Consider the following 10,318-nt stretch of genomic DNA (forward strand, 5'->3'; position numbering starts at 1 on the left):
ACCGCCTTATCAAAAGAGATCTTCTTCAGAATCTCCGTTTAGACCACATGAACTCAGAAGAAAAATCAATGCTTCTCAATCTTATAGCGGATAACCAAGAGACATTTTATCTAGAAGGAGAAAATCTAAGTTTCACCAGTAATATAAAACATAAAATCAATACTACAGATAATCTACCGATATTTACTAAATCGTATCGCTACCCTTTCTGCCATAAACAGGAAGTGCAGCGACAGATTTCCAAAATGTTAGATCAAGGGATTATCAGACATTCGAATAGTCCTTGGACTTCGCCTGTCTGGATAGTTCCGAAAAAACTAGACGCTTCTGGACAACAGAAATGGCGCTTAGTAATAGATTATCGAAAACTAAATGATAAAACGGTTGATGATCGGTATCCGATACCAAACATCACCGACATCTTAGATAAACTGGGCAGATCAATGTACTTCACGACACTTGATCTAGCTTCAGGTTTCCATCAAATAGAAGTTTGCGAAGAAGACGTACCCAAAACAGCATTTAGCGTAGAGAATGGAAAGTACGAATTCGTACGAATGCCATTTGGGCTAAAAAACGCGCCCAGTACCTTTCAGCGCTGTCTTGACCACGTTCTCAGAGAATACATAGGCGTCATCTGTTTAGTCTACATGGATGACATCATTGTGTTCTCAACTAGCTTAAAAGAACACATTGAAAACCTTTCAAAAATTTTTAAAGCCCTGAAAAAACACAATCTCAAAGTGCAGATGGATAAATGCGAGTTTCTAAAAAAGGAAGTTGCATTTCTAGGACACATTGTAACCGCAGATGGAGTAAAACCAAATCCTGATAAGATGGAAGCAATAAAAAATTGGCCGATACCAAAAACCGAGAAACAAATAAAAAGCTTTCTAGGTATCGTTGGATATTATCGAAAATTCATTAGGGACTTCGCGAAAATTTCCAAGCCCTTGACAAAGGCACTTCGGAAAGGCGAAGCAATTTCGCATGATCAAGAGTTTATAGAAGCCTTCAACAAGTTGAAAGCAATCTTGACTAGTAGTAGCATTCTACAATACCCTGATTTTGGAAAACCATTCATTTTAACTACGGATGCCTCTAATCATGCTTTAGGAGCTGTACTTTCCCAAGGTAAAATTGGCAGCGACAAACCTATAGCTTTCGCATCACGAACACTGAACAAAGCAGAGGAAAAATATTCCGCAATAGAAAAAGAACTTTTAGCCATCGTATGGGCCTGCAAATACTTTAGACCATATCTTTACGGTCAAAAATTTACCCTGTATACAGATCACAAACCTCTTGTACACATCTCAAATTTAAAAGATTGTAATAATAGACTATTCCACTGGAAAACTTATCTTGCCGATTACAGTTTCGATGTCCAATATCGACCAGGAAAACAAAATGTGGTCGCAGATAGCCTTTCCAGAATTCAAAATGATTTGAACATAAACGAAAATTCTGACCAAGAAGAAATCGAGAGCATATCAACCGATGACGCAACTGCACACTCTGCAGACACGGATGATTCCGAATTCATTCCTTGCACAGAAAAAGCGGTGAACGAATTCAGTAATCAAATAATTTTAAAAATCGGTGAGGTAGACCAAAATAACTATGAAACGATATTTCCCAGGATGTTCAGAAGAACCATTACAAAATTTCATTATGGCGTACCAGCCATATGTTCAATATTCAAAGAATATATGGATCCAAAACGACAAAACTGTATCTTTTGTCCAGAAAATCTAATTGGTTTAATCCAAACCGTCTATAAAAACTACTTCCAAAGATGCAAATCATTTAAAATATTTATTTCACAGAAAATGCTTATAGATCTTCAAACATTGGAGGAACAAAATACTTTAATAGAACAAACACACAACTCCGCCCACCGAGGAATTTGGGAGAACAAAGCACAAATTAGTAGACGTTATTTTTTCCCGAAAATAAAATACAAAGTTAAGAAATTTATAAAATTATGTCGAATTTGCAATAAAAACAAATACGACAGAAAACCATTTAAAATTGTACTTGGTAAGACCCCAGAAGCATCAAAACCAATGGAAATCCTCCACATTGATGTTTTTATATCTCATCCAAACATCTTTTTAACCGCCTTAGATAAATTTTCGAGATTCGGTATAATCATCCCCATACAATCCCGAACAATAATTGACCTCAGAAAAGGCCTCTTAAAGTTATTTTCGCTATATAGTATCCCTCAACATGTTGTTTGCGATAACGAGCCGGCATTGAAATCTATGGAAATCAGACAATTAATGGAAGATTTCAATATCGACGTCCACTTTATTCCCCCTAATCATAGCACAAGTAACGGATCAGTTGAACGATTCCATTCAACACTGGCCGAGATCTACCGCTGCACAAAAGCAGAATGGCGAGATCACCGTAACATGAGTAAAAAAGAACTTTTTAGAATATCTTGCACTCTTTATAACAACACGATACACCCCGCTACTAAACTTAAACCAAGAGAGATATTTTTCGCACTCAAAGACGGAGATGATCGACCTCTTGGATTAGAACAAATAACCCAATACAAAGACAGATTCTTCAACGAAGTTCAAGACACAAACAAGAAAACACAAAATCAAAATTTAGAATTCCACAACAAAAATCGAATTGAACCTCCCCACGTTGAAGAAAACCAAACAATTTTCAAAAAAGTACAAGATATTCGAAAAAAGACAAATGAAAAGTTCACCCCGGTCAACGTAGCACGAGACAAAGGCAGAACACTACTTGACCAGAGTGGACGAGAAATTCATAAAGATAATGTAAAAAATATCTAACAGTTTTTTATTTTTCAGAAAGATGTCGACACAAGGGAAACTCAGGACACCCCTAATATTCCTCATCCTAACATCGTTATCCATTTCCCACCAACAGTCAATTCAGATAAACGATATCACAAACAACGCAGGAGCGTTGATTCTCAATAGGGGGGAAGGGAAGATAATTGCTGGTTATGATAGGTTGCTACACATAATAGATTTTAAACAATTTGAAATCTCAATTTCAATTATGGAAAATATTATCAGTCAAACGAAAAACACATCAAGCGAATTATCACAAATCATAGACATGAAATTCAGAGAAATAAAGTTTCTTTTCGGCACCCTTAATCCAAAAGCAAAAAGGAATAAGAGATCCATTGATATTTTAGGTAGCTCAATTAAATACATTACAGGAAACTTAGACGCCGAAGATCTTAAGATAATAAACTCTAATCTAAATCAAATAAGAAATAAAGGAAACGTACTTGTAAAACAAAATAACCAGCAAATCAAAATAAACTCTAAATTCGAAAACAGATTAAACTTAATAAATACAGAAATTAGAAATCACCAAAATACTATAAATAAAGTTTTAGAAAATGACAATTACCTAATATCTGAAAACCAGAAAATATCGATAATATTTCAGTTAGACACCTTTCTAGAAAATTTAAAATCAATAGAGTACGCTATATTGCTTTCAAAAGTTAACATTATTAGTAAACTCATTCTCACACCCAATGAAATAGAAGTTATTATAAACGAGGTCAAAGATCAAGGAATAGATATCCAGCACCTGAGCGACATCAACAACCTCCTGACGACCACCACCATCTACACGGAATCATCAGTCATCATTTGCGTCAACATTCCGAAGTTCCAACCCACGACCTATCAGAAATTCGTCATCGAGCCTCTACCCATCTTCAACCACTCTGTAAAGGTCATGTACAACAAAGTTTTCACCAATCAAGATGAAATTCTTGCCATAAAATCAGAATGCCGAGAAAGCAACAGAGTCACAATCTGCGAGAGGAGACAATTAGTTGACATCAGCAATAGCCATTGCGAAGCTCCACTTCTAAAGGGACGACAAGGACAATGTCCTTCTTCGGAATCGCCAACATCAACAGAAACCAGAATAATCGCCCCAGGAACATTATTGGTTATTACCATCAATCAAAAAGTAGCCATCAATAGCACCTGTGGAATACCAGCAAGAACATTGACCGGAATTCACTTCATTACATTCCACAATTGTTCGATTTACATAAAAAACGAGCTTTTCGAAAACTACGAGCTCAAATTTAACCACGCATCAGTTCTACCAATGCAACTAACTAACATAAAAACATTGCATATAGAACGGCACGTAAATTTATCAGAGTTACACGAACTTAACCTGATAAACAGACGACACTTAGAAACAGTGGACTTCAAATACCGGCTTAGCTTGGGAACGTTCAGCACCGTCATCCTTCTCATACTTGCATTGTTGGGCCTTGGCATTTACAAGTGGAAAAATTCGAAACCCATGGATTGCTCGGGACGAGCAAAACTTAAGGGGGGACGAGTTAAGGAAGTAACAGCACTGGAACAGGAATCAATCGCAACACACGCACCGGGTACACACGCTGGCACCCAGACAGCATGGTCAGCGATATTGAACTCCAAGTTCAAGTAAAGAGGTTCCCGTTCCCACGAGACAGCAGCGAAGACGACACCAGCCACGCGAATTGTCGCTCGGTGCGAATTAGGGAAAACGCGAGGGAACCAAAGGTTTACTATAGAGACAATAAATCATTACTGTTCAGACCGCGAAGCCGTGTAGTTCATAGTTTAGTTTTTTAAAAACGAAAATTCCCGTCTCAATAATTTAACTCATATATGAGGTTCTTGGAGCCAAAGGGGTATAAGAAGGATAAATAAATGATTTATTAAAAAAAAGAAGTTAATTTCGACAAAACACATTATTAAGTTGATGTGTTCGGCCATTTTGCGTTTATTTATCTAAACTTTATATTTCTCTACAAAACGTAAAAGTATGTAAATGAAATTCTACAAATCTGAAAAATCACCAATTGTTCTTTTAATTATGAAGAATCGTTTGGAAATATTAATTCAAAATCGATCAATTTTGGACCTAAACCCCTTTGGTTCTGATGGCCTCATATGTAAGTACCTACGTCGAGGCAAATACAATCATAGCTCATTTTCTTCTAACAACGTTCTAAAATAAACAGCATAAACAAGAATAAGAAAAAATTCTAGACTTACTTACTTACTTACTTAATGATCCCGCGCCGATCCTCCGGTGCATAGGGCCGTAAAAGACCTCCACTGTTGACGATCCGGAGCCAGCGTCTTCACCTGGTCCCAGTCAAGATTATCGTCGACAGTTCGGATTTCAGCGGCTAGGCTTCGCCGCCACGAGTTTCTGGGTCTGCCTCTTCTTCGATGTCCTTCTGGATTCGAGTCTAGCGCCTCTCTGCAAATCTCGTTTTCATCTTTTCGCAGCGTGTGCCCGATCCATCTCCACTTACGTTCCCGAATCTCGATTTCTAGCGCCCTTTGATGACACCGGCGATGTAGTTCCTCATTCGAGATCCAGTTGCCAGGCCACCAAGCACGGATGATATTCCGCGTCGTCACCGCATATGTGCACCAAGTTTCGCACCCGTACAGCAATACGGATTTGACGTTTGAGTTGAAGATTCGGATTTTTGTTCGTAGAGAGATCTGGCGTGACCGCCAGATGTTTCGGAGACTCGCAAACGCAAATCGGGCCTTTCTGATCCGGGTTTCGATGTCTTTTCTGGTACCACCATCAGGCGTTATCTGGCTACCAAGATACTGGAAGCACTCCACTTTCTCAACTTGTTGCCCAGCTACCATGAAACTGGAGGGATTTCCTGTGTTGATCTCCATCGACTTGGTCTTTCCGACATTGACTTTGAGACCTGCTGCCTTGGAACTTTCGGTGAGGTCGTCGAGTTTGCTCTGCATGTCCGGTTGTGTTTGGGCAAGCAAAACAATATCGTCAGCCAGGTCAAGGTCGTTCAGCTGCTCCATTGTTAAAGGATTCCACGGCAATCCTCGGTTCGGTGCACAGTCAATCGATCCAGTCAGAATCTCATCCATTACGATGAGGAAAAGTAGCGGTGATAAGATACATCCTTGTCTCACTCCAGCAGTTACCGGGATTGGTTCGGACAAGACACCATCGTGCAAAACCTTGCACGAAAATGCCTCGTATTGTGCTTCGATGAGATGGACTAGTTTCTCTGGGACCCCTCGTCGCCTTAGAGCCGCCCAGATGTTTTCATTATTAAGTCGGTCGAATGCTTTTTCGAAATCAACGCACACCAGCAGAAGAGAGTCCTGGAATTCGTTGATTTGTTCCAGTATGATTCGTAGCGTTGTGATGTGGTCCACACATGATCGTCCGGATCGGAATCCAGCTTGTTGCCGTCGGAGTGTAGCGTCGATTTTCTCCTGGATCCTGTTCAGGATCACTTTGCAGAGTACTTTGAGGGTTGTACAGATCAACGTTATGCCTCGCCAGTTACCGCACTCTGTCAGGTCTCCTTTCTTCGGGACCTTTACGAGGATACCCTGCATCCAGTCGGCCGGGAATGTTGCAGTGTACCAGATGTCAGCGAAAAGACGGTGCAACATTTGTGCTGACAGGGCAGGGTCGGCTTTCAGCATTTCAGCAGGGATGCAATCGATCCCAGGTGCTTTGTTGGATTTCATGTTTTTGATTGCCGCTTCTATTTCAGTCAGCGAAGGCGCTTCCGAGTTGACGCCATTTATGCGACTTACTGTTGGCGCTTCAAGCTGCGGGTTCTGTTGGCCATCGCTATTCGTGACTCGGAAGAGTTGTTCGAAGTGCTCAGTCCATCGTTTGAGCTGATCTGTTCGATCGGTCAATAACTGACCTGCTCGGTCTTTCAGCGGCATTCTTGCATTAGTCCTTGCACCACTGAGGCGGCGAGAAATGTCATAAAGTAATCGGATATCTCCATTGGCGGCGGCTCTTTCCCCCTCTTCGGCTAGGGAGTTTGTCCAGGCTCTCTTGTCTCGTCTACAAGCTCGTTTAACTGCCTTTTCCAGCTCCGCATATCGTAAGCGGGCGGCTGCTTTGGCTGACCCGGTACATGCCTGCTCAATTCCGACTTTCGCCTTTCTCCGATCATCGACCATCCTCCAAGTTTCATCCGACATCCATTCACTTCTTCTTCCACAAACTTTACCGAGAGTACCATGGCTCGTCGTGATAAAGGCATTCTTGATTCCACACCACTGTTCTTCGACTGTTCCGTCTGTCGGCAGCTCCGAGGCTTGGGATTCTAGCTGTTCAACGTATGCCCTTTTCACCTCTGGATTCTCCAACCGGCGGACGTCGTATCGACACCCGACTTTCTCCTCGCGCCGTTGGACACGCGCAACTCTCAGTCGTATCTCGCCAAGGACGAGGTGATGGTCAGATGCAATGTCTGCGCTTCGTTTGTTGCGGACATCAAGAAGGCTCCTTCTCCATTTTCGGCTGATGCAGATGTGGTCAATTTGATTTTCTGTTCGGCCATCTCGGGATACCCAAGTGACCTTATGTGCTGGTCGATGGGGGAAGAGCGATCCACCGATCACCATGTTATTGTTGCCACAAAATTCTACAAACAGCTCTCCGTTTTCGCTCATCTGTCCTAGGCCATGGCGCCCCATGATGCGCTCAAGGTCTTGATTGTCGGAGCCAATCTTTGCGTTGAAGTCGCCCAAATGGATTTGAATGTCACCCTTCGGAATTCTCTCTACCACGCTGTTCAGTTGACTGTAAAACTGCTCTTTCTCCTGCAAGTCGGCAACGTCAGTTGGCGCATAACACTGGACCATTGTAAGGTTTCTAACCCGTGTTCTAAATCTGGCTACGATTATTCTTTCGTTTATCGGTTCCCATCTAATGAGGGCCGCGTAGGCCTGCGGGCTTAACAGGAAACCAACTCCTCGTTCCCGAGTAGCGTGTTCTCCTCGTATGCCAGAGTAAAGCAGGACTTGCCCGGACTGTGTCTTGTGTTCTCCAGTATTAGGCCAACGGACTTCGCTCAGTCCCAGAATTTCAAGCTTGAGGCGGCTAGCCTCTCTAGCAAGTTGTTCCAGTTTGCCTTGTTGGGCAAGGGTTAAAACATTCCAAGTTCCAATTCGTGTCCGTGTTTTCATGCTAAAAGTCGTCGCCAAAGTTCCAGATCGGTCATTTCTTTCGGATTCCGTAACAAGTTATGAATCGGGAGCAGTAGGTTGTTAGCCTAAAGTCCCTATCCCGCGATGGGGCTGCCATCTTGGACTTAGCTGGCGGGAGCCGCATTTCATAAATTCAGCCGCTTGCTGCAAGACAGACGCTGTTTGAGCCGCCCCTGACCTGGAGAACAGACGCTCGGTTGTTGTTGCACGCCGCCCCTGACCTGGGGAACAGACGCGTGCGGCCACCTTCTCAGTCTGCATGCGACCAAAGCATCCACCGGGGTTGGGTACCCGATCTCTGCTTAGGTTACTCGCACCCCAGCCGGCACCGCGGGGAGGTAGAGATAGGAGTTGTGAATAAGAGGTGATATGACCACTATGGGGTCTCGTGTTGCACATTATCCACCGTTTACCAGCCAAAATTCTAGAGTAGAGTGAAATTAATTTCAGTTTTTGAGAGCTGTATTCGTTTGATCTGAGCTTATTTTTGATTCCTTCAGGTCGATTTCTTATTTTTTTTTTACTGATATTATGGAAATGTCACCAGAGTGAACTTGAAAGATTCTCTTAGGGCCCGAGGGAAACCACTCAACGTTTCAGTGATGGGTGTGTTAGCAGTGCAGTGATAGACTTGGACTTAATGTTCTAAATCTACCTTTTCCTTAAAGCTATTAATCTTGTTCTGGAATCCTTCTAATTTTTTGATAATTCCCTATCTATTTTCTTTTCTCTTCAGAAAAGTGATGAAATAGACTTTAACAAACAATTGCAAACGTACACAAGGAATTTGACTCCTTAAAGTCTAAAGATATGAGCCGTTTCAAATAAAGAAATTATAAAATAGATAGATAGATATCTCTTAAGAAAACATATGGGCATTTGGGATGAATATGTAAAAATCGGAACTTGCAATGATAAACAAACCGAGAAATTAAAAATTGGAGATTTTTTAGGAGTTAAAATTAGAAATAAACAAATTTTAACCCTTCATTTTGAAGCTTTTGATTGAATCTTCTTTTGAAATCAGTTTCAAAAGGAAATAATATATACCAACAAAAAAAAATTAAAAAAAATTGTCGCTTTTTCTTCTGATGTGAATTTGTTACTCAATGAAACTAAATCAGATTTCGAATATCGTAAACATTGAATAAGTTACCAATGTTGAAAAGAAAGAATGAAAAATTTGGCTGAAATTTGAATTTCTTTTTATAAAGGGCTGTTCACATATCACGTGGACAACTTAGACTAAGAGGAGGGGGGGGGGGGGGGGGGAGTTTAAAATGTTTACGCTTGTCGACGGAGAGGGGGCAGAGGTTTGAGTTATGTCCACGTGGACATGTTATATTTTAATTATATTCGAAAATTGAATATGTATCAAACGTAATGTTATATAAAGTGATACATACAAAACATACTTGAAATATTAAAATTTCACTTCAAATATAAAGTCGAGATTAATGTTCTGCATTAGATTATTTTAATTACACAAAAAAATATTCGCTGGAGTCTTTAATATTCATTTATTTATCTCTAACAAACAAAAATTTTCCAGTTTTATATTAAACTCTATTATAGGCTCTCATTTTTTGAATATATGAATACAAGATGTGGCTCAAAAATCCAGCAACCCAGCGCTTCTCTCTATTGAATGAGCACTACAAATAAATTGTAGTTATGATATTTCCATATTTTTCAAATAATTCTATACCAGAAAATTTGTATTCATTTTTCAAAATCAACCATTCAAGTCTAAGGTTTTTGTAACAGTAATTAGAGATGTAGGCATATTCCAAAATGTCCACGCTTGTCCAAAGAAGGGAGAGGGTGATTGGTTATAATCGGTCCAGCGAATTGCAAATTACAGCTGTTTTAGTTTGGTGTACCGACTTTTTTCAATCTTAAGCCTTTAAGTGATTAAAATATACTTTCATTTAACAGACACCCCCACGGAATGGGAAATTTTGAAAATTCATAAGTACTCCTCCTAGGAAAAGTCCTAAGATTTTCTAGAAATTCCAGCTTTTGCGAGTATTTTGTAACGGTTTTTTGCCGCTTGGGGGGGGTGATCACCCCGATCACACCCCCCATAGGACCGCGCCTGGCCTGAACCACTCTCTTAACTATCATTTGAATATTATCCACTACCAAATATTTAGAAAATTCAAAGATTTTACCATCTAACGCATCGAATATGGACGAAGTCGATAATTATTTGGCGAAATGGCATGCATTTCAATGTGAGTGTTCCTCTCGGAGCGGTCGAACATTTTGAT

The sequence above is a fragment of the Uranotaenia lowii genome, chromosome 1 (assembly GCF_029784155.1).
Source record: "Uranotaenia lowii strain MFRU-FL chromosome 1, ASM2978415v1, whole genome shotgun sequence".
In the NCBI taxonomy this organism is placed as follows: Eukaryota; Metazoa; Arthropoda; class Insecta; order Diptera; family Culicidae; genus Uranotaenia; species Uranotaenia lowii.